Genomic DNA, 17936 nt, shown 5'->3' with positions numbered 1-17936 from the left:
GAATCCTACGCCAGAACGGCCCCGGCAGCGCGAATGTCTCGGGCCGTCGAGGTCTGCTGCTTTGTCATAAAAGGGAGTTTCGAAGGGCATGTCATGGGTGCGATCATACCAGCACTAATGCACCGGATCCCATCAGAACTCCGCAGTTAAGCGTGCTTGGGCGAGAGTAGTACTAGGATGGGTGACCCCCTGGGAAGTCCTCGTGTTGCACCCCTTTTATTTTTTGCCCGCTTTTTTATTTTTTGATAACATTTATTTTTTATTTTTCGGCTTTTGGCTTTTCCTCTTCGGATAATTTTTTTCCCCCGAAAATAAACTGAGTCCGGAGACTGGCGGTGCCATGCCGCATAGCGGAACAGCGCGTTGAATCCTACGCCAGAACGGCCCCGGCAGCGCGAATGTCTCGGGCCGTCGAGGTCTGCTGCTTTGTCATAAAAGGGAGTTTCGAAGGGCATGTCATGGGTGCGATCATACCAGCACTAATGCACCGGATCCCATCAGAACTCCGCAGTTAAGCGTGCTTGGGCGAGAGTAGTACTAGGATGGGTGACCCCCTGGGAAGTCCTCGTGTTGCACCCCTTTTATTTTTTGCCCGCTTTTTTATTTTTTGATAACATTTATTTTTTATTTTTCGGCTTTTGGCTTTTCCTCTTCGGATAATTTTTTTCCCCCGAAAATAAACTGAGTCCGGAGACTGGCGGTGCCATGCCGCATAGCGGGACAGCGCGTTGAATCCTACGCCAGAACGGCCCCGGCAGCGCGAATGTCTCGGGCCGTCGCGGTCTGCTGCTTTGTCATAAAAGGGAGTTTCGAAGGGCATGTCATGGGTGCGATCATACCAGCACTAATGCACCGGATCCCATCATAACTCCGCAGTTAGGCGTGCTTGGGCGAGAGAAGTACTAGGATGGGTGACCCCCTGGGAAGTCCTCGTGTTGCACCCTTTTTATTTTTTGCCCGCTTTTTTATTTTTTGATAATATTTATTTTTAATTTTTTGGCTTTTGGCTTTTCCTCTTCGGATAATTTTTTTCCCCCGAAAATAAACTGAGTCCGGAGACTCGCGGTGCCATGCCGCATAGCGGAACAGCGCGTTGAATCCTACGCCAGAACGGCCCCGGCAGCGCGAATGTCTCGGGCCGTCGCGGTCTGCTGCTTTGTCATAAAAGGGAGTTTCGAAGGGCATGTCATGGGTGCGATCATACCAGCACTAATGCACCGGATCCCATCATAACTCCGCAGTTAGGCGTGCTTGGGCGAGAGAAGTACTAGGATGGGTGACCCCCTGGGAAGTCCTCGTGTTGCACCCTTTTTATTTTTTGCCCGCTTTTTTATTTTTTGATAATATTTATTTTTAATTTTTTGGCTTTTGGCTTTTCCTCTTCGGATAATTTTTTTCCCCCGAAAATAAACTGAGTCCGGAGACTCGCGGTGCCATGCCGCATAGCGGAACAGCGCGTTGAATCCTACGCCAGAACGGCCCCGGCAGCGCGAATGTCTCGGGCCGTCGCGGTCTGCTGCTTTGTCATAAAAGGGAGTTTCGAAGGGCATGTCATGGGTGCGATCATACCAGCACTAATGCACCGGATCCCATCATAACTCCGCAGTTAGGCGTGCTTGGGCGAGAGAAGTACTAGGATGGGTGACCCCCTGGGAAGTCCTCGTGTTGCACCCTTTTTATTTTTTGCCCGCTTTTTTATTTTTTGATAATATTTATTTTTAATTTTTTGGCTTTTGGCTTTTCCTCTTCGGATAATTTTTTCCCCCCGAAAATAAACTGAGTCCGGAGACTGGCGGTGCCATGCCGCATAGCGGAACAGCGCGTTGAATCCTACGCCAGAACGGCCCCGGCAGCGCGAATGTCTCGGGCCGTCGAGGTCTGCTGCTTTGTCATAAAAGGGAGTTTCGAAGGGCATGTCATGGGTGCGATCATACCAGCACTAATGCACCGGATCCCATCAGAACTCCGCAGTTAAGCGTGCTTGGGCGAGAGTAGTACTAGGATGGGTGACCCCCTGGGAAGTCCTCGTGTTGCACCCCTTTTATTTTTTGCCCGCTTTTTTATTTTTTGATAACATTTATTTTTTATTTTTCGGCTTTTGGCTTTTCCTCTTCGGATAATTTTTTTCCCCCGAAAATAAACTGAGTCCGGAGACTGGCGGTGCCATGCCGCATAGCGGAACAGCGCGTTGAATCCTACGCCAGAACGGCCCCGGCAGCGCGAATGTCTCGGGCCGTCGAGGTCTGCTGCTTTGTCATAAAAGGGAGTTTCGAAGGGCATGTCATGGGTGCGATCATACCAGCACTAATGCACCGGATCCCATCAGAACTCCGCAGTTAAGCGTGCTTGGGCGAGAGTAGTACTAGGATGGGTGACCCCCTGGGAAGTCCTCGTGTTGCACCCCTTTTATTTTTTGCCCGCTTTTTTATTTTTTGATAACATTTATTTTTTATTTTTCGGCTTTTGGCTTTTCCTCTTCGGATAATTTTTTTCCCCCGAAAATAAACTGAGTCCGGAGACTGGCGGTGCCATGCCGCATAGCGGGACAGCGCGTTGAATCCTACGCCAGAACGGCCCCGGCAGCGCGAATGTCTCGGGCCGTCGCGGTCTGCTGCTTTGTCATAAAAGGGAGTTTCGAAGGGCATGTCATGGGTGCGATCATACCAGCACTAATGCACCGGATCCCATCATAACTCCGCAGTTAGGCGTGCTTGGGCGAGAGAAGTACTAGGATGGGTGACCCCCTGGGAAGTCCTCGTGTTGCACCCTTTTTATTTTTTGCCCGCTTTTTTATTTTTTGATAATATTTATTTTTAATTTTTTGGCTTTTGGCTTTTCCTCTTCGGATAATTTTTTTCCCCCGAAAATAAACTGAGTCCGGAGACTCGCGGTGCCATGCCGCATAGCGGAACAGCGCGTTGAATCCTACGCCAGAACGGCCCCGGCAGCGCGAATGTCTCGGGCCGTCGCGGTCTGCTGCTTTGTCATAAAAGGGAGTTTCGAAGGGCATGTCATGGGTGCGATCATACCAGCACTAATGCACCGGATCCCATCATAACTCCGCAGTTAGGCGTGCTTGGGCGAGAGAAGTACTAGGATGGGTGACCCCCTGGGAAGTCCTCGTGTTGCACCCCTTTTATTTTTTGCCCGCTTTTTTATTTTTTGATAACATTTAATTTTAATTTTTTGGCTTTTGGCTTTTCCTCTTCGGATAATTTTTTCCCCCCGAAAATAAACTGAGTCCGGAGACTGGCGGTGCCATGCCGCATAGCGGAACAGCGCGTTGAATCCTACGCCAGAACGGCCCCGGCAGCGCGAATGTCTCGGGCCGTCGAGGTCTGCTGCTTTGTCATAAAAGGGAGTTTCGAAGGGCATGTCATGGGTGCGATCATACCAGCACTAATGCACCGGATCCCATCAGAACTCCGCAGTTAAGCGTGCTTGGGCGAGAGTAGTACTAGGATGGGTGACCCCCTGGGAAGTCCTCGTGTTGCACCCCTTTTATTTTTTGCCCGCTTTTTTATTTTTTGATAACATTTATTTTTTATTTTTCGGCTTTTGGCTTTTCCTCTTCGGATAATTTTTTTCCCCCGAAAATAAACTGAGTCCGGAGACTGGCGGTGCCATGCCGCATAGCGGAACAGCGCGTTGAATCCTACGCCAGAACGGCCCCGGCAGCGCGAATGTCTCGGGCCGTCGAGGTCTGCTGCTTTGTCATAAAAGGGAGTTTCGAAGGGCATGTCATGGGTGCGATCATACCAGCACTAATGCACCGGATCCCATCAGAACTCCGCAGTTAAGCGTGCTTGGGCGAGAGTAGTACTAGGATGGGTGACCCCCTGGGAAGTCCTCGTGTTGCACCCCTTTTATTTTTTGCCCGCTTTTTTATTTTTTGATAACATTTATTTTTTATTTTTCGGCTTTTGGCTTTTCCTCTTCGGATAATTTTTTTCCCCCGAAAATAAACTGAGTCCGGAGACTGGCGGTGCCATGCCGCATAGCGGGACAGCGCGTTGAATCCTACGCCAGAACGGCCCCGGCAGCGCGAATGTCTCGGGCCGTCGCGGTCTGCTGCTTTGTCATAAAAGGGAGTTTCGAAGGGCATGTCATGGGTGCGATCATACCAGCACTAATGCACCGGATCCCATCATAACTCCGCAGTTAGGCGTGCTTGGGCGAGAGAAGTACTAGGATGGGTGACCCCCTGGGAAGTCCTCGTGTTGCACCCTTTTTATTTTTTGCCCGCTTTTTTATTTTTTGATAATATTTATTTTTAATTTTTTGGCTTTTGGCTTTTCCACTTCGGATAATTTTTTCCCCCCGAAAATAAACTGAGTCCGGAGACTAGCGGTGCCATGCCGCATAGCGGAACAGCGCGTTGAATCCTACGCCAGAACGGCCCCGGCAGCGCGAATGTCTCGGGCCGTCGAGGTCTGCTGCTTTGTCATAAAAGGGAGTTTCGAAGGGCATGTCATGGGTGCGATCATACCAGCACTAATGCACCGGATCCCATCAGAACTCCGCAGTTAAGCGTGCTTGGGCGAGAGTAGTACTAGGATGGGTGACCCCCTGGGAAGTCCTCGTGTTGCACCCTTTTTATTTTTTGCCCGCTTTTTTATTTTTTGATAATATTTATTTTTAATTTTTTGGCTTTTGGCTTTTCCTCTTCGGATAATTTTTTCCCCCCGAAAATAAACTGAGTCCGGAGACTGGCGGTGCCATGCCGCATAGCGGAACAGCGTGTTGAATCCTACGCCAGAACGGCCCCGGCAGCGCGAATGTCTCGGGCCGTCGAGGTCTGCTGCTTTGTCATAAAAGGGAGTTTCGAAGGGCATGTCATGGGTGCGATCATACCAGCACTAATGCACCGGATCCCATCAGAACTCCGCAGTTAAGCGTGCTTGGGCGAGAGTAGTACTAGGATGGGTGACCCCCTGGGAAGTCCTCGTGTTGCACCCTTTTTATTTTTTGCCCGCTTTTTTATTTTTTGATAATATTTATTTTTAATTTTTTGGCTTTTGGCTTTTCCTCTTCGGATAATTTTTTCCCCCCGAAAATAAACTGAGTCCGGAGACTGGCGGTGCCATGCCGCATAGCGGAACAGCGCGTTGAATCCTACGCCAGAACGGCCCCGGCAGCGCGAATGTCTCGGGCCGTCGAGGTCTGCTGCTTTGTCATAAAAGGGAGTTTCGAAGGGCATGTCATGGGTGCGATCATACCAGCACTAATGCACCGGATCCCATCAGAACTCCGCAGTTAAGCGTGCTTGGGCGAGAGTAGTACTAGGATGGGTGACCCCCTGGGAAGTCCTCGTGTTGCACCCCTTTTATTTTTTGCCCGCTTTTTTATTTTTTGATAACATTTATTTTTTATTTTTCGGCTTTTGGCTTTTCCTCTTCGGATAATTTTTTTCCCCCGAAAATAAACTGAGTCCGGAGACTGGCGGTGCCATGCCGCATAGCGGAACAGCGCGTTGAATCCTACGCCAGAACGGCCCCGGCGGCGCGAATGTCTCGGGCCGTCGAGGTCTGCTGCTTTGTCATAAAAGGGAGTTTCGAAGGGCATGTCATGGGTGCGATCATACCAGCACTAATGCACCGGATCCCATCAGAACTCCGCAGTTAAGCGTGCTTGGGCGAGAGTAGTACTAGGATGGGTGACCCCCTGGGAAGTCCTCGTGTTGCACCCCTTTTATTTTTTGCCCGCTTTTTTATTTTTTGATAACATTTAATTTTAATTTTTCGGCTTTTGGCTTTTCCTCTTCGGATAATTTTTTCCCCCCGAAAATAAACTGAGTCCGGAGACTGGCGGTGCCATGCCGCATAGCGGAACAGCGCGTTGAATCCTACGCCAGAACGGCCCCGGCGGCGCGAATGTCTCGGGCCGTCGAGGTCTGCTGCTTTGTCATAAAAGGGAGTTTCGAAGGGCATGTCATGGGTGCGATCATACCAGCACTAATGCACCGGATCCCATCAGAACTCCGCAGTTAAGCGTGCTTGGGCGAGAGTAGTACTAGGATGGGTGACCCCCTGGGAAGTCCTCGTGTTGCACCCCTTTTATTTTTTGCCCGCTTTTTTATTTTTTGATAACATTTAATTTTAATTTTTTGGCTTTTGGCTTTTCCTCTTCGGATAATTTTTTCCCCCCGAAAATAAACTGAGTCCGGAGACTGGCGGTGCCATGCCGCATAGCGGAACAGCGCGTTGAATCCTACGCCAGAACGGCCCCGGCAGCGCGAATGTCTCGGGCCGTCGAGGTCTGCTGCTTTGTCATAAAAGGGAGTTTCGAAGGGCATGTCATGGGTGCGATCATACCAGCACTAATGCACCGGATCCCATCAGAACTCCGCAGTTAAGCGTGCTTGGGCGAGAGTAGTACTAGGATGGGTGACCCCCTGGGAAGTCCTCGTGTTGCACCCCTTTTATTTTTTGCCCGCTTTTTTATTTTTTGATAACATTTATTTTTTATTTTTCGGCTTTTGGCTTTTCCTCTTCGGATAATTTTTTTCCCCCGAAAATAAACTGAGTCCGGAGACTGGCGGTGCCATGCCGCATAGCGGAACAGCGCGTTGAATCCTACGCCAGAACGGCCCCGGCAGCGCGAATGTCTCGGGCCGTCGAGGTCTGCTGCTTTGTCATAAAAGGGAGTTTCGAAGGGCATGTCATGGGTGCGATCATACCAGCACTAATGCACCGGATCCCATCAGAACTCCGCAGTTAAGCGTGCTTGGGCGAGAGTAGTACTAGGATGGGTGACCCCCTGGGAAGTCCTCGTGTTGCACCCCTTTTATTTTTTGCCCGCTTTTTTATTTTTTGATAACATTTATTTTTTATTTTTCGGCTTTTGGCTTTTCCTCTTCGGATAATTTTTTTCCCCCGAAAATAAACTGAGTCCGGAGACTGGCGGTGCCATGCCGCATAGCGGGACAGCGCGTTGAATCCTACGCCAGAACGGCCCCGGCAGCGCGAATGTCTCGGGCCGTCGCGGTCTGCTGCTTTGTCATAAAAGGGAGTTTCGAAGGGCATGTCATGGGTGCGATCATACCAGCACTAATGCACCGGATCCCATCATAACTCCGCAGTTAGGCGTGCTTGGGCGAGAGAAGTACTAGGATGGGTGACCCCCTGGGAAGTCCTCGTGTTGCACCCTTTTTATTTTTTGCCCGCTTTTTTATTTTTTGATAATATTTATTTTTAATTTTTTGGCTTTTGGCTTTTCCTCTTCGGATAATTTTTTCCCCCCGAAAATAAACTGAGTCCGGAGACTGGCGGTGCCATGCCGCATAGCGGAACAGCGCGTTGAATCCTACGCCAGAACGGCCCCGGCAGCGCGAATGTCTCGGGCCGTCGAGGTCTGCTGCTTTGTCATAAAAGGGAGTTTCGAAGGGCATGTCATGGGTGCGATCATACCAGCACTAATGCACCGGATCCCATCAGAACTCCGCAGTTAAGCGTGCTTGGGCGAGAGTAGTACTAGGATGGGTGACCCCCTGGGAAGTCCTCGTGTTGCACCCTTTTTATTTTTTGCCCGCTTTTTTATTTTTTGATAATATTTATTTTTAATTTTTTGGCTTTTGGCTTTTCCTCTTCGGATAATTTTTTCCCCCCGAAAATAAACTGAGTCCGCAGACTGGCGGTGCCATGCCGCATAGCGGAACAGCGTGTTGAATCCTACGCCAGAACGGCCCCGGCAGCGCGAATGTCTCGGGCCGTCGAGGTCTGCTGCTTTGTCATAAAAGGGAGTTTCGAAGGGCATGTCATGGGTGCGATCATACCAGCACTAATGCACCGGATCCCATCAGAACTCCGCAGTTAAGCGTGCTTGGGCGAGAGTAGTACTAGGATGGGTGACCCCCTGGGAAGTCCTCGTGTTGCACCCTTTTTATTTTTTGCCCGCTTTTTTATTTTTTGATAATATTTATTTTTAATTTTTTGGCTTTTGGCTTTTCCTCTTCGGATAATTTTTTCCCCCCGAAAATAAACTGAGTCCGGAGACTGGCGGTGCCATGCCGCATAGCGGAACAGCGCGTTGAATCCTACGCCAGAACGGCCCCGGCAGCGCGAATGTCTCGGGCCGTCGAGGTCTGCTGCTTTGTCATAAAAGGGAGTTTCGAAGGGCATGTCATGGGTGCGATCATACCAGCACTAATGCACCGGATCCCATCAGAACTCCGCAGTTAAGCGTGCTTGGGCGAGAGTAGTACTAGGATGGGTGACCCCCTGGGAAGTCCTCGTGTTGCACCCCTTTTATTTTTTGCCCGCTTTTTTATTTTTTGATAACATTTATTTTTTATTTTTCGGCTTTTGGCTTTTCCTCTTCGGATAATTTTTTTCCCCCGAAAATAAACTGAGTCCGGAGACTGGCGGTGCCATGCCGCATAGCGGAACAGCGCGTTGAATCCTACGCCAGAACGGCCCCGGCGGCGCGAATGTCTCGGGCCGTCGAGGTCTGCTGCTTTGTCATAAAAGGGAGTTTCGAAGGGCATGTCATGGGTGCGATCATACCAGCACTAATGCACCGGATCCCATCAGAACTCCGCAGTTAAGCGTGCTTGGGCGAGAGTAGTACTAGGATGGGTGACCCCCTGGGAAGTCCTCGTGTTGCACCCCTTTTATTTTTTGCCCGCTTTTTTATTTTTTGATAACATTTAATTTTAATTTTTCGGCTTTTGGCTTTTCCTCTTCGGATAATTTTTTCCCCCCGAAAATAAACTGAGTCCGGAGACTGGCGGTGCCATGCCGCATAGCGGAACAGCGCGTTGAATCCTACGCCAGAACGGCCCCGGCGGCGCGAATGTCTCGGGCCGTCGAGGTCTGCTGCTTTGTCATAAAAGGGAGTTTCGAAGGGCATGTCATGGGTGCGATCATACCAGCACTAATGCACCGGATCCCATCAGAACTCCGCAGTTAAGCGTGCTTGGGCGAGAGTAGTACTAGGATGGGTGACCCCCTGGGAAGTCCTCGTGTTGCACCCCTTTTATTTTTTGCCCGCTTTTTTATTTTTTGATAACATTTAATTTTAATTTTTTGGCTTTTGGCTTTTCCTCTTCGGATAATTTTTTCCCCCCGAAAATAAACTGAGTCCGGAGACTGGCGGTGCCATGCCGCATAGCGGAACAGCGCGTTGAATCCTACGCCAGAACGGCCCCGGCAGCGCGAATGTCTCGGGCCGTCGAGGTCTGCTGCTTTGTCATAAAAGGGAGTTTCGAAGGGCATGTCATGGGTGCGATCATACCAGCACTAATGCACCGGATCCCATCAGAACTCCGCAGTTAAGCGTGCTTGGGCGAGAGTAGTACTAGGATGGGTGACCCCCTGGGAAGTCCTCGTGTTGCACCCCTTTTATTTTTTGCCCGCTTTTTTATTTTTTGATAACATTTATTTTTTATTTTTCGGCTTTTGGCTTTTTCTCTTCGGATAATTTTTTTCCCCCGAAAATAAACTGAGTCCGGAGACTGGCGGTGCCATGCCGCATAGCGGAACAGCGCGTTGAATCCTACGCCAGAACGGCCCCGGCAGCGCGAATGTCTCGGGCCGTCGAGGTCTGCTGCTTTGTCATAAAAGGGAGTTTCGAAGGGCATGTCATGGGTGCGATCATACCAGCACTAATGCACCGGATCCCATCAGAACTCCGCAGTTAAGCGTGCTTGGGCGAGAGTAGTACTAGGATGGGTGACCCCCTGGGAAGTCCTCGTGTTGCACCCCTTTTATTTTTTGCCCGCTTTTTTATTTTTTGATAACATTTATTTTTTATTTTTCGGCTTTTGGCTTTTCCTCTTCGGATAATTTTTTTCCCCCGAAAATAAACTGAGTCCGGAGACTGGCGGTGCCATGCCGCATAGCGGGACAGCGCGTTGAATCCTACGCCAGAACGGCCCCGGCAGCGCGAATGTCTCGGGCCGTCGCGGTCTGCTGCTTTGTCATAAAAGGGAGTTTCGAAGGGCATGTCATGGGTGCGATCATACCAGCACTAATGCACCGGATCCCATCATAACTCCGCAGTTAGGCGTGCTTGGGCGAGAGAAGTACTAGGATGGGTGACCCCCTGGGAAGTCCTCGTGTTGCACCCTTTTTATTTTTTGCCCGCTTTTTTATTTTTTGATAATATTTATTTTTAATTTTTTGGCTTTTGGCTTTTCCTCTTCGGATAATTTTTTCCCCCCGAAAATAAACTGAGTCCGGAGACTGGCGGTGCCATGCCGCATAGCGGAACAGCGCGTTGAATCCTACGCCAGAACGGCCCCGGCAGCGCGAATGTCTCGGGCCGTCGAGGTCTGCTGCTTTGTCATAAAAGGGAGTTTCGATGGGCATGTCATGGGTGCGATCATACCAGCACTAATGCACCGGATCCCATCAGAACTCCGCAGTTAAGCGTGCTTGGGCGAGAGTAGTACTAGGATGGGTGACCCCCTGGGAAGTCCTCGTGTTGCACCCCTTTTATTTTTTGCCCGCTTTTTTATTTTTTGATAATATTTAATTTTAATTTTTCGGCTTTTGGCTTTTCCTCTTCGGATAATTTTTTTCCCCCGAAAATAAACTGAGTCCGGAGACTCGCGGTGCCATGCCGCATAGCGGAACAGCGCGTTGAATCCTACGCCAGAACGGCCCCGGCAGCGCGAATGTCTCGGGCCGTCGCGGTCTGCTGCTTTGTCATAAAAGGGAGTTTCGAAGGGCATGTCATGGGTGCGATCATACCAGCACTAATGCACCGGATCCCATCAGAACTCCGCAGTTAAGCGTGCTTGGGCGAGAGTAGTACTAGGATGGGTGACCCCCTGGGAAGTCCTCATGTTGCACCCTTTTTATTTTTTGCCCGCTTTTTTATTTTTTGATAATATTTATTTTTAATTTTTTGGCTTTTGGCTTTTCCTCTTAGGATAATTTTTTTCCCCCGACAATAAACTGAGTCCGGAGACTGGCGGTGCCATGCCGCATAGCGGGACTAGCGCGTTGAATCCTACGCCAGAACGGCCCCGGCAGCGCGAATGTCTCGGGCCGTCGAGGTCTGCTGCTTTGTCATAAAAGGGTGTTTCGAAGGGCATATCATGGGTGCGATCATACCAGCACTAATACACCGGATCCCATCAGAACTCCGCAGTTAAGCGTGCTTGGGCGAGAGTAGTACTAGGATGGGTGACCCCATGGGAAGTCCTCGTGTTGCACCCCTTTTATTTTTTGCCCGCTTTTTTCTTTTTTGATAACATTTATCTTTAATTGTTTGGCTTTTGGCTTTTCCTCTTCGGATAATTTTTTTCCCCCGAAAATAAACTGAGTCCGGAGACTGGCGGTGCCATGCCGCATAGCGGGAATAGCGCGTTGAATCCTACGCCAGAACGGCCCCGGCGGCGCGAATGTCTCGGGCCGTCGAGGTCTGCTGCTTTGTCATAAAAGGGAGTTTCGAAGGGCATGTCATGGGTGCGATCATACCAGCACTAATGCACCGGATCCCATCAGAACTCCGCAGTTAAGCGTGCTTGGGCGAGAGTAGTACTAGGATGGGTGACCCCCTGGGAAGTCCTCGTGTTGCACCCCTTTTATTTTTTGCCCGCTTTTTTATTTTTTGATAACATTTAATTTTAATTTTTCGGCTTTTGGCTTTTCCTCTTCGGATAATTTTTTTCCCCCGAAAATAAACTGAGTCCGGAGACTGGCGGTGCCATGCCGCATAGCGGGAATAGCGCGTTGAATCCTACGCCAGAACGGCCCCGGCGGCGCGAATGTCTCGGGCCGTCGAGGTCTGCTGCTTTGTCATAAAAGGGAGTTTCGATGGGCATGTCATGGGTGCGATCATACCAGCACTAATGCACCGGATCCCATCAGAACTCCGCAGTTAAGCGTGCTTGGGCGAGAGTAGTACTAGGATGGGTGACCCCCTGGGAAGTCCTCGTGTTGCACCCCTTTTATTTTTTGCCCGCTTTTTTATTTTTTGATAATATTTAATTTTAATTTTTCGGCTTTTGGCTTTTCCTCTTCGGATAATTTTTTTCCCCCGAAAATAAACTGAGTCCGGAGACTCGCGGTGCCATGCCGCATAGCGGAACAGCGCGTTGAATCCTACGCCAGAACGGCCCCGGCAGCGCGAATGTCTCGGGCCGTCGCGGTCTGCTGCTTTGTCATAAAAGGGAGTTTCGAAGGGCATGTCATGGGTGCGATCATACCAGCACTAATGCACCGGATCCCATCATAACTCCGCAGTTAGGCGTGCTTGGGCGAGAGAAGTACTAGGATGGGTGACCCCCTGGGAAGTCCTCGTGTTGCACCCTTTTTATTTTTTGCCCGCTTTTTTATTTTTTGATAATATTTATTTTTAATTTTTTGGCTTTTGGCTTTTCCTCTTCGGATAATTTTTTCCCCCCGAAAATAAACTGAGTCCGGAGACTGGCGGTGCCATGCCGCATAGCGGAACAGCGCGTTGAATCCTACGCCAGAACGGCCCCGGCAGCGCGAATGTCTCGGGCCGTCGAGGTCTGCTGCTTTGTCATAAAAGGGAGTTTCGAAGGGCATGTCATGGGTGCGATCATACCAGCACTAATGCACCGGATCCCATCAGAACTCCGCAGTTAAGCGTGCTTGGGCGAGAGTAGTACTAGGATGGGTGACCCCCTGGGAAGTCCTCGTGTTGCACCCCTTTTATTTTTTGCCCGCTTTTTTATTTTTTGATAACATTTATTTTTTATTTTTCGGCTTTTGGCTTTTCCTCTTCGGATAATTTTTTTCCCCCGAAAATAAACTGAGTCCGGAGACTGGCGGTGCCATGCCGCATAGCGGGAATAGCGCGTTGAATCCTACGCCAGAACGGCCCCGGCGGCGCGAATGTCTCGGGCCGTCGAGGTCTGCTGCTTTGTCATAAAAGGGAGTTTCGATGGGCATGTCATGGGTGCGATCATACCAGCACTAATGCACCGGATCCCATCAGAACTCCGCAGTTAAGTGTGCTTGGGCGAGAGTAGTACTAGGATGGGTGACCCCCTGGGAAGTCCTCGTGTTGCACCCCTTTTATTTTTTGCCCGCTTTTTTATTTTTTGATAATATTTAATTTTAATTTTTCGGCTTTTGGCTTTTCCTCTTCGGATAATTTTTTTCCCCCGAAAATAAACTGAGTCCGGAGACTCGCGGTGCCATGCCGCATAGCGGAACAGCGCGTTGAATCCTACGCCAGAACGGCCCCGGCAGCGCGAATGTCTCGGGCCGTCGCGGTCTGCTGCTTTGTCATAAAAGGGAGTTTCGAAGGGCATGTCATGGGTGCGATCATACCAGCACTAATGCACCGGATCCCATCAGAACTCCGCAGTTAAGCGTGCTTGGGCGAGAGTAGTACTAGGATGGGTGACCCCCTGGGAAGTCCTCGTGTTGCACCCCTTTTATTTTTTGCCCGCTTTTTTATTTTTTGATAATATTTATTTTTAATTTTTCGGCTTTTGGCTTTTCCTCTTCGGATAATTTTTTTCCCCCGAAAATAAACTGAGTCCGGAGACTCGCGGTGCCATGCCGCATAGCGGAACAGCGCGTTGAATCCTACGCCAGAACGGCCCCGGCAGCGCGAATGTCTCGGGCCGTCGCGGTCTGCTGCTTTGTCATAAAAGGGAGTTTCGAAGGGCATGTCATGGGTGCGATCATACCAGCACTAATGCACCGGATCCCATCATAACTCCGCAGTTAGGCGTGCTTGGGCGAGAGAAGTACTAGGATGGGTGACCCCCTAGGAAGTCCTCGTGTTGCACCCTTTTTATTTTTTGCCCGCTTTTTTATTTTTTGATAATATTTATTTTTAATTTTTTGGCTTTTGGCTTTTCCTCTTCGGATAATTTTTTCCCCCCGAAAATAAACTGAGTCCGGAGACTGGCGGTGCCATGCCGCATAGCGGAACAGCGCGTTGAATCCTACGCCAGAACGGCCCCGGCAGCGCGAATGTCTCGGGCCGTCGAGGTCTGCTGCTTTGTCATAAAAGGGAGTTTCGAAGGGCATGTCATGGGTGCGATCATACCAGCACTAATGCACCGGATCCCATCAGAACTCCGCAGTTAAGCGTGCTTGGGCGAGAGTAGTACTAGGATGGGTGACCCCCTGGGAAGTCCTCGTGTTGCACCCCTTTTATTTTTTGCCCGCTTTTTTATTTTTTGATAACATTTATTTTTTATTTTTCGGCTTTTGGCTTTTCCTCTTCGGATAATTTTTTTCCCCCGAAAATAAACTGAGTCCGGAGACTGGCGGTGCCATGCCGCATAGCGGGAATAGCGCGTTGAATCCTACGCCAGAACGGCCCCGGCGGCGCGAATGTCTCGGGCCGTCGAGGTCTGCTGCTTTGTCATAAAAGGGAGTTTCGATGGGCATGTCATGGGTGCGATCATACCAGCACTAATGCACCGGATCCCATCAGAACTCCGCAGTTAAGCGTGCTTGGGCGAGAGTAGTACTAGGATGGGTGACCCCCTGGGAAGTCCTCGTGTTGCACCCCTTTTATTTTTTGCCCGCTTTTTTATTTTTTGATAATATTTAATTTTAATTTTTCGGCTTTTGGCTTTTCCTCTTCGGATAATTTTTTTCCCCCGAAAATAAACTGAGTCCGGAGACTCGCGGTGCCATGCCGCATAGCGGAACAGCGCGTTGAATCCTACGCCAGAACGGCCCCGGCAGCGCGAATGTCTCGGGCCGTCGCGGTCTGCTGCTTTGTCATAAAAGGGAGTTTCGAAGGGCATGTCATGGGTGCGATCATACCAGCACTAATGCACCGGATCCCATCATAACTCCGCAGTTAGGCGTGCTTGGGCGAGAGAAGTACTAGGATGGGTGACCCCCTGGGAAGTCCTCGTGTTGCACCCTTTTTATTTTTTGCCCGCTTTTTTATTTTTTGATAATATTTATTTTTAATTTTTTGGCTTTTGGCTTTTCCTCTTCGGATAATTTTTTCCCCCCGAAAATAAACTGAGTCCGGAGACTGGCGGTGCCATGCCGCATAGCGGAACAGCGCGTTGAATCCTACGCCAGAACGACCCCGGCAGCGCGAATGTCTCGGGCCGTCGAGGTCTGCTGCTTTGTCATAAAAGGGAGTTTCGAAGGGCATGTCATGGGTGCGATCATACCAGCACTAATGCACCGGATCCCATCAGAACTCCGCAGTTAAGCGTGCTTGGGCGAGAGTAGTACTAGGATGGGTGACCCCCTGGGAAGTCCTCGTGTTGCACCCCTTTTATTTTTTGCCCGCTTTTTTATTTTTTGATAACATTTATTTTTTATTTTTCGGCTTTTGGCTTTTCCTCTTCGGATAATTTTTTTCCCCCGAAAATAAACTGAGTCCGGAGACTGGCGGTGCCATGCCGCATAGCGGGAATAGCGCGTTGAATCCTACGCCAGAACGGCCCCGGCGGCGCGAATGTCTCGGGCCGTCGAGGTCTGCTGCTTTGTCATAAAAGGGAGTTTCGATGGGCATGTCATGGGTGCGATCATACCAGCACTAATGCACCGGATCCCATCAGAACTCCGCAGTTAAGCGTGCTTGGGCGAGAGTAGTACTAGGATGGGTGACCCCCTGGGAAGTCCTCGTGTTGCACCCCTTTTATTTTTTGCCCGCTTTTTTATTTTTTGATAATATTTAATTTTAATTTTTCGGCTTTTGGCTTTTCCTCTTCGGATAATTTTTTTCCCCCGAAAATAAACTGAGTCCGGAGACTCGCGGTGCCATGCCGCATAGCGGAACAGCGCGTTGAATCCTACGCCAGAACGGCCCCGGCAGCGCGAATGTCTCGGGCCGTCGCGGTCTGCTGCTTTGTCATAAAAGGGAGTTTCGAAGGGCATGTCATGGGTGCGATCATACCAGCACTAATGCACCGGATCCCATCAGAACTCCGCAGTTAAGCGTGCTTGGGCGAGAGTAGTACTAGGATGGGTGACCCCCTGGGAAGTCCTCGTGTTGCACCCCTTTTATTTTTTGCCCGCTTTTTTATTTTTTGATAATATTTATTTTTAATTTTTCGGCTTTTGGCTTTTCCTCTTCGGATAATTTTTTTCCCCCGAAAATAAACTGAGTCCGGAGACTCGCGGTGCCATGCCGCATAGCGGAACAGCGCGTTGAATCCTACGCCAGAACGGCCCCGGCAGCGCGAATGTCTCGGGCCGTCGCGGTCTGCTGCTTTGTCATAAAAGGGAGTTTCGAAGGGCATGTCATGGGTGCGATCATACCAGCACTAATGCACCGGATCCCATCATAACTCCGCAGTTAGGCGTGCTTGGGCGAGAGAAGTACTAGGATGGGTGACCCCCTAGGAAGTCCTCGTGTTGCACCCTTTTTATTTTTTGCCCGCTTTTTTATTTTTTGATAATATTTATTTTTAATTTTTTGGCTTTTGGCTTTTCCTCTTCGGATAATTTTTTCCCCCCGAAAATAAACTGAGTCCGGAGACTGGCGGTGCCATGCCGCATAGCGGAACAGCGCGTTGAATCCTACGCCAGAACGGCCCCGGCAGCGCGAATGTCTCGGGCCGTCGAGGTCTGCTGCTTTGTCATAAAAGGGAGTTTCGAAGGGCATGTCATGGGTGCGATCATACCAGCACTAATGCACCGGATCCCATCAGAACTCCGCAGTTAAGCGTGCTTGGGCGAGAGTAGTACTAGGATGGGTGACCCCCTGGGAAGTCCTCGTGTTGCACCCCTTTTATTTTTTGCCCGCTTTTTTATTTTTTGATAACATTTATTTTTTATTTTTCGGCTTTTGGCTTTTCCTCTTCGGATAATTTTTTTCCCCCGAAAATAAACTGAGTCCGGAGACTGGCGGTGCCATGCCGCATAGCGGGAATAGCGCGTTGAATCCTACGCCAGAACGGCCCCGGCGGCGCGAATGTCTCGGGCCGTCGAGGTCTGCTGCTTTGTCATAAAAGGGAGTTTCGATGGGCATGTCATGGGTGCGATCATACCAGCACTAATGCACCGGATCCCATCAGAACTCCGCAGTTAAGCGTGCTTGGGCGAGAGTAGTACTAGGATGGGTGACCCCCTGGGAAGTCCTCGTGTTGCACCCCTTTTATTTTTTGCCCGCTTTTTTATTTTTTGATAATATTTAATTTTAATTTTTCGGCTTTTGGCTTTTCCTCTTCGGATAATTTTTTTCCCCCGAAAATAAACTGAGTCCGGAGACTCGCGGTGCCATGCCGCATAGCGGAACAGCGCGTTGAATCCTACGCCAGAACGGCCCCGGCAGCGCGAATGTCTCGGGCCGTCGCGGTCTGCTGCTTTGTCATAAAAGGGAGTTTCGAAGGGCATGTCATGGGTGCGATCATACCAGCACTAATGCACCGGATCCCATCATAACTCCGCAGTTAGGCGTGCTTGGGCGAGAGAAGTACTAGGATGGGTGACCCCCTGGGAAGTCCTCGTGTTGCACCCTTTTTATTTTTTGCCCGCTTTTTTATTTTTTGATAATATTTATTTTTAATTTTTTGGCTTTTGGCTTTTCCTCTTCGGATAATTTTTTCCCCCCGAAAATAAACTGAGTCCGGAGACTGGCGGTGCCATGCCGCATAGCGGAACAGCGCGTTGAATCCTACGCCAGAACGACCCCGGCAGCGCGAATGTCTCGGGCCGTCGAGGTCTGCTGCTTTGTCATAAAAGGGAGTTTCGAAGGGCATGTCATGGGTGCGATCATACCAGCACTAATGCACCGGATCCCATCAGAACTCCGCAGTTAAGCGTGCTTGGGCGAGAGTAGTACTAGGATGGGTGACCCCCTGGGAAGTCCTCGTGTTGCACCCCTTTTATTTTTTGCCCGCTTTTTTATTTTTTGATAACATTTATTTTTTATTTTTCGGCTTTTGGCTTTTCCTCTTCGGATAATTTTTTTCCCCCGAAAATAAACTGAGTCCGGAGACTGGCGGTGCCATGCCGCATAGCGGGAATAGCGCGTTGAATCCTACGCCAGAACGGCCCCGGCGGCGCGAATGTCTCGGG

The 17936-nt window shown here is 50.0% G+C and overlaps 36 non-coding genes and 13 pseudogenes across 36 annotated transcripts; all 49 read left to right on the top strand.

Moving 5' to 3' along the window:
• Positions 1 to 95: 95 nt before the first annotated feature.
• LOC149759711 (5S ribosomal RNA) lies at positions 96 to 214 on the top strand. Its single transcript, XR_016409356.1, has one exon. It is a non-coding gene; the product is annotated as a 5S ribosomal RNA (ribosomal RNA).
• Positions 215 to 460: 246 nt separating this feature from the next.
• On the top strand, positions 461 to 579 carry LOC149759710 (5S ribosomal RNA). The gene has a single exon (XR_016409355.1). It is a non-coding gene; the product is annotated as a 5S ribosomal RNA (ribosomal RNA).
• Positions 580 to 825: 246 nt separating this feature from the next.
• On the top strand, positions 826 to 944 carry LOC149759709 (5S ribosomal RNA; annotated as a pseudogene).
• Positions 945 to 1190: 246 nt separating this feature from the next.
• Positions 1191 to 1309, top strand: LOC149759708 (5S ribosomal RNA; annotated as a pseudogene).
• A 246-nt stretch (positions 1310 to 1555) lies between these two features.
• LOC149759707 (5S ribosomal RNA) lies at positions 1556 to 1674 on the top strand (annotated as a pseudogene).
• Positions 1675 to 1920: 246 nt separating this feature from the next.
• LOC149759706 (5S ribosomal RNA) lies at positions 1921 to 2039 on the top strand. The gene has a single exon (XR_016409354.1). It is a non-coding gene; the product is annotated as a 5S ribosomal RNA (ribosomal RNA).
• A 246-nt stretch (positions 2040 to 2285) lies between these two features.
• Positions 2286 to 2404, top strand: LOC149759705 (5S ribosomal RNA). Its single transcript, XR_016409353.1, has one exon. It is a non-coding gene; the product is annotated as a 5S ribosomal RNA (ribosomal RNA).
• Positions 2405 to 2650: 246 nt separating this feature from the next.
• On the top strand, positions 2651 to 2769 carry LOC149759704 (5S ribosomal RNA; annotated as a pseudogene).
• A 246-nt stretch (positions 2770 to 3015) lies between these two features.
• Positions 3016 to 3134, top strand: LOC149759703 (5S ribosomal RNA; annotated as a pseudogene).
• A 246-nt stretch (positions 3135 to 3380) lies between these two features.
• LOC149759702 (5S ribosomal RNA) lies at positions 3381 to 3499 on the top strand. The gene has a single exon (XR_016409352.1). It is a non-coding gene; the product is annotated as a 5S ribosomal RNA (ribosomal RNA).
• Positions 3500 to 3745: 246 nt separating this feature from the next.
• On the top strand, positions 3746 to 3864 carry LOC149759701 (5S ribosomal RNA). Its single transcript, XR_016409350.1, has one exon. It is a non-coding gene; the product is annotated as a 5S ribosomal RNA (ribosomal RNA).
• A 246-nt stretch (positions 3865 to 4110) lies between these two features.
• Positions 4111 to 4229, top strand: LOC149759700 (5S ribosomal RNA; annotated as a pseudogene).
• A 246-nt stretch (positions 4230 to 4475) lies between these two features.
• LOC149759699 (5S ribosomal RNA) lies at positions 4476 to 4594 on the top strand. Its single transcript, XR_016411985.1, has one exon. It is a non-coding gene; the product is annotated as a 5S ribosomal RNA (ribosomal RNA).
• Positions 4595 to 4840: 246 nt separating this feature from the next.
• Positions 4841 to 4959, top strand: LOC149759698 (5S ribosomal RNA). The gene has a single exon (XR_016411983.1). It is a non-coding gene; the product is annotated as a 5S ribosomal RNA (ribosomal RNA).
• A 246-nt stretch (positions 4960 to 5205) lies between these two features.
• On the top strand, positions 5206 to 5324 carry LOC149759697 (5S ribosomal RNA). Its single transcript, XR_016409349.1, has one exon. It is a non-coding gene; the product is annotated as a 5S ribosomal RNA (ribosomal RNA).
• Positions 5325 to 5570: 246 nt separating this feature from the next.
• Positions 5571 to 5689, top strand: LOC149759696 (5S ribosomal RNA). Its single transcript, XR_016409348.1, has one exon. It is a non-coding gene; the product is annotated as a 5S ribosomal RNA (ribosomal RNA).
• Positions 5690 to 5935: 246 nt separating this feature from the next.
• On the top strand, positions 5936 to 6054 carry LOC149759695 (5S ribosomal RNA). Its single transcript, XR_016409347.1, has one exon. It is a non-coding gene; the product is annotated as a 5S ribosomal RNA (ribosomal RNA).
• Positions 6055 to 6300: 246 nt separating this feature from the next.
• Positions 6301 to 6419, top strand: LOC149759694 (5S ribosomal RNA). The gene has a single exon (XR_016409346.1). It is a non-coding gene; the product is annotated as a 5S ribosomal RNA (ribosomal RNA).
• Positions 6420 to 6665: 246 nt separating this feature from the next.
• Positions 6666 to 6784, top strand: LOC149759693 (5S ribosomal RNA). Its single transcript, XR_016409345.1, has one exon. It is a non-coding gene; the product is annotated as a 5S ribosomal RNA (ribosomal RNA).
• A 246-nt stretch (positions 6785 to 7030) lies between these two features.
• LOC149759692 (5S ribosomal RNA) lies at positions 7031 to 7149 on the top strand (annotated as a pseudogene).
• Positions 7150 to 7395: 246 nt separating this feature from the next.
• Positions 7396 to 7514, top strand: LOC149759691 (5S ribosomal RNA). The gene has a single exon (XR_016411982.1). It is a non-coding gene; the product is annotated as a 5S ribosomal RNA (ribosomal RNA).
• Positions 7515 to 7760: 246 nt separating this feature from the next.
• LOC149759690 (5S ribosomal RNA) lies at positions 7761 to 7879 on the top strand. Its single transcript, XR_016411981.1, has one exon. It is a non-coding gene; the product is annotated as a 5S ribosomal RNA (ribosomal RNA).
• Positions 7880 to 8125: 246 nt separating this feature from the next.
• Positions 8126 to 8244, top strand: LOC149759689 (5S ribosomal RNA). Its single transcript, XR_016409344.1, has one exon. It is a non-coding gene; the product is annotated as a 5S ribosomal RNA (ribosomal RNA).
• Positions 8245 to 8490: 246 nt separating this feature from the next.
• Positions 8491 to 8609, top strand: LOC149759688 (5S ribosomal RNA). Its single transcript, XR_016409343.1, has one exon. It is a non-coding gene; the product is annotated as a 5S ribosomal RNA (ribosomal RNA).
• A 246-nt stretch (positions 8610 to 8855) lies between these two features.
• On the top strand, positions 8856 to 8974 carry LOC149759687 (5S ribosomal RNA). Its single transcript, XR_016409342.1, has one exon. It is a non-coding gene; the product is annotated as a 5S ribosomal RNA (ribosomal RNA).
• Positions 8975 to 9220: 246 nt separating this feature from the next.
• LOC149759686 (5S ribosomal RNA) lies at positions 9221 to 9339 on the top strand. The gene has a single exon (XR_016409341.1). It is a non-coding gene; the product is annotated as a 5S ribosomal RNA (ribosomal RNA).
• Positions 9340 to 9585: 246 nt separating this feature from the next.
• LOC149759685 (5S ribosomal RNA) lies at positions 9586 to 9704 on the top strand. The gene has a single exon (XR_016409339.1). It is a non-coding gene; the product is annotated as a 5S ribosomal RNA (ribosomal RNA).
• A 246-nt stretch (positions 9705 to 9950) lies between these two features.
• LOC149759684 (5S ribosomal RNA) lies at positions 9951 to 10069 on the top strand (annotated as a pseudogene).
• Positions 10070 to 10315: 246 nt separating this feature from the next.
• On the top strand, positions 10316 to 10434 carry LOC149759683 (5S ribosomal RNA). The gene has a single exon (XR_016409338.1). It is a non-coding gene; the product is annotated as a 5S ribosomal RNA (ribosomal RNA).
• A 246-nt stretch (positions 10435 to 10680) lies between these two features.
• LOC149759682 (5S ribosomal RNA) lies at positions 10681 to 10799 on the top strand. Its single transcript, XR_016404175.1, has one exon. It is a non-coding gene; the product is annotated as a 5S ribosomal RNA (ribosomal RNA).
• A 247-nt stretch (positions 10800 to 11046) lies between these two features.
• LOC149759681 (5S ribosomal RNA) lies at positions 11047 to 11165 on the top strand. Its single transcript, XR_016404028.1, has one exon. It is a non-coding gene; the product is annotated as a 5S ribosomal RNA (ribosomal RNA).
• A 247-nt stretch (positions 11166 to 11412) lies between these two features.
• On the top strand, positions 11413 to 11531 carry LOC149759680 (5S ribosomal RNA). Its single transcript, XR_016409337.1, has one exon. It is a non-coding gene; the product is annotated as a 5S ribosomal RNA (ribosomal RNA).
• Positions 11532 to 11778: 247 nt separating this feature from the next.
• On the top strand, positions 11779 to 11897 carry LOC149759679 (5S ribosomal RNA). Its single transcript, XR_016409336.1, has one exon. It is a non-coding gene; the product is annotated as a 5S ribosomal RNA (ribosomal RNA).
• Positions 11898 to 12143: 246 nt separating this feature from the next.
• On the top strand, positions 12144 to 12262 carry LOC149759678 (5S ribosomal RNA; annotated as a pseudogene).
• Positions 12263 to 12508: 246 nt separating this feature from the next.
• LOC149759677 (5S ribosomal RNA) lies at positions 12509 to 12627 on the top strand. The gene has a single exon (XR_016409335.1). It is a non-coding gene; the product is annotated as a 5S ribosomal RNA (ribosomal RNA).
• Positions 12628 to 12874: 247 nt separating this feature from the next.
• Positions 12875 to 12993, top strand: LOC149759676 (5S ribosomal RNA). Its single transcript, XR_016400785.1, has one exon. It is a non-coding gene; the product is annotated as a 5S ribosomal RNA (ribosomal RNA).
• Positions 12994 to 13239: 246 nt separating this feature from the next.
• On the top strand, positions 13240 to 13358 carry LOC149759675 (5S ribosomal RNA). Its single transcript, XR_016409334.1, has one exon. It is a non-coding gene; the product is annotated as a 5S ribosomal RNA (ribosomal RNA).
• A 246-nt stretch (positions 13359 to 13604) lies between these two features.
• Positions 13605 to 13723, top strand: LOC149759674 (5S ribosomal RNA; annotated as a pseudogene).
• Positions 13724 to 13969: 246 nt separating this feature from the next.
• Positions 13970 to 14088, top strand: LOC149759673 (5S ribosomal RNA). Its single transcript, XR_016409328.1, has one exon. It is a non-coding gene; the product is annotated as a 5S ribosomal RNA (ribosomal RNA).
• A 247-nt stretch (positions 14089 to 14335) lies between these two features.
• Positions 14336 to 14454, top strand: LOC149759672 (5S ribosomal RNA). The gene has a single exon (XR_016409324.1). It is a non-coding gene; the product is annotated as a 5S ribosomal RNA (ribosomal RNA).
• Positions 14455 to 14700: 246 nt separating this feature from the next.
• On the top strand, positions 14701 to 14819 carry LOC149759671 (5S ribosomal RNA; annotated as a pseudogene).
• A 246-nt stretch (positions 14820 to 15065) lies between these two features.
• Positions 15066 to 15184, top strand: LOC149759670 (5S ribosomal RNA). The gene has a single exon (XR_016409316.1). It is a non-coding gene; the product is annotated as a 5S ribosomal RNA (ribosomal RNA).
• A 247-nt stretch (positions 15185 to 15431) lies between these two features.
• On the top strand, positions 15432 to 15550 carry LOC149759669 (5S ribosomal RNA). The gene has a single exon (XR_016409307.1). It is a non-coding gene; the product is annotated as a 5S ribosomal RNA (ribosomal RNA).
• Positions 15551 to 15796: 246 nt separating this feature from the next.
• Positions 15797 to 15915, top strand: LOC149759668 (5S ribosomal RNA). The gene has a single exon (XR_016409301.1). It is a non-coding gene; the product is annotated as a 5S ribosomal RNA (ribosomal RNA).
• Positions 15916 to 16161: 246 nt separating this feature from the next.
• On the top strand, positions 16162 to 16280 carry LOC149759667 (5S ribosomal RNA; annotated as a pseudogene).
• A 246-nt stretch (positions 16281 to 16526) lies between these two features.
• Positions 16527 to 16645, top strand: LOC149759666 (5S ribosomal RNA). The gene has a single exon (XR_016409297.1). It is a non-coding gene; the product is annotated as a 5S ribosomal RNA (ribosomal RNA).
• Positions 16646 to 16892: 247 nt separating this feature from the next.
• On the top strand, positions 16893 to 17011 carry LOC149759665 (5S ribosomal RNA). Its single transcript, XR_016409290.1, has one exon. It is a non-coding gene; the product is annotated as a 5S ribosomal RNA (ribosomal RNA).
• A 246-nt stretch (positions 17012 to 17257) lies between these two features.
• Positions 17258 to 17376, top strand: LOC149759664 (5S ribosomal RNA; annotated as a pseudogene).
• Positions 17377 to 17622: 246 nt separating this feature from the next.
• On the top strand, positions 17623 to 17741 carry LOC149759663 (5S ribosomal RNA). The gene has a single exon (XR_016409287.1). It is a non-coding gene; the product is annotated as a 5S ribosomal RNA (ribosomal RNA).
• Positions 17742 to 17936: the final 195 nt, after the last annotated feature.

This window comes from Phoenix dactylifera, chromosome 4, assembly GCF_051530095.1.
Source record: "Phoenix dactylifera cultivar Ajwa chromosome 4, Ajwa_hap1_PhDact_Kaust_v1.1, whole genome shotgun sequence".
NCBI lineage: Eukaryota > Viridiplantae > Streptophyta > Magnoliopsida > Arecales > Arecaceae > Phoenix > Phoenix dactylifera.
The sequence above is the reverse complement of the archived record's forward strand: the minus strand, read 5'-3'. Positions and strand labels throughout refer to the sequence as shown.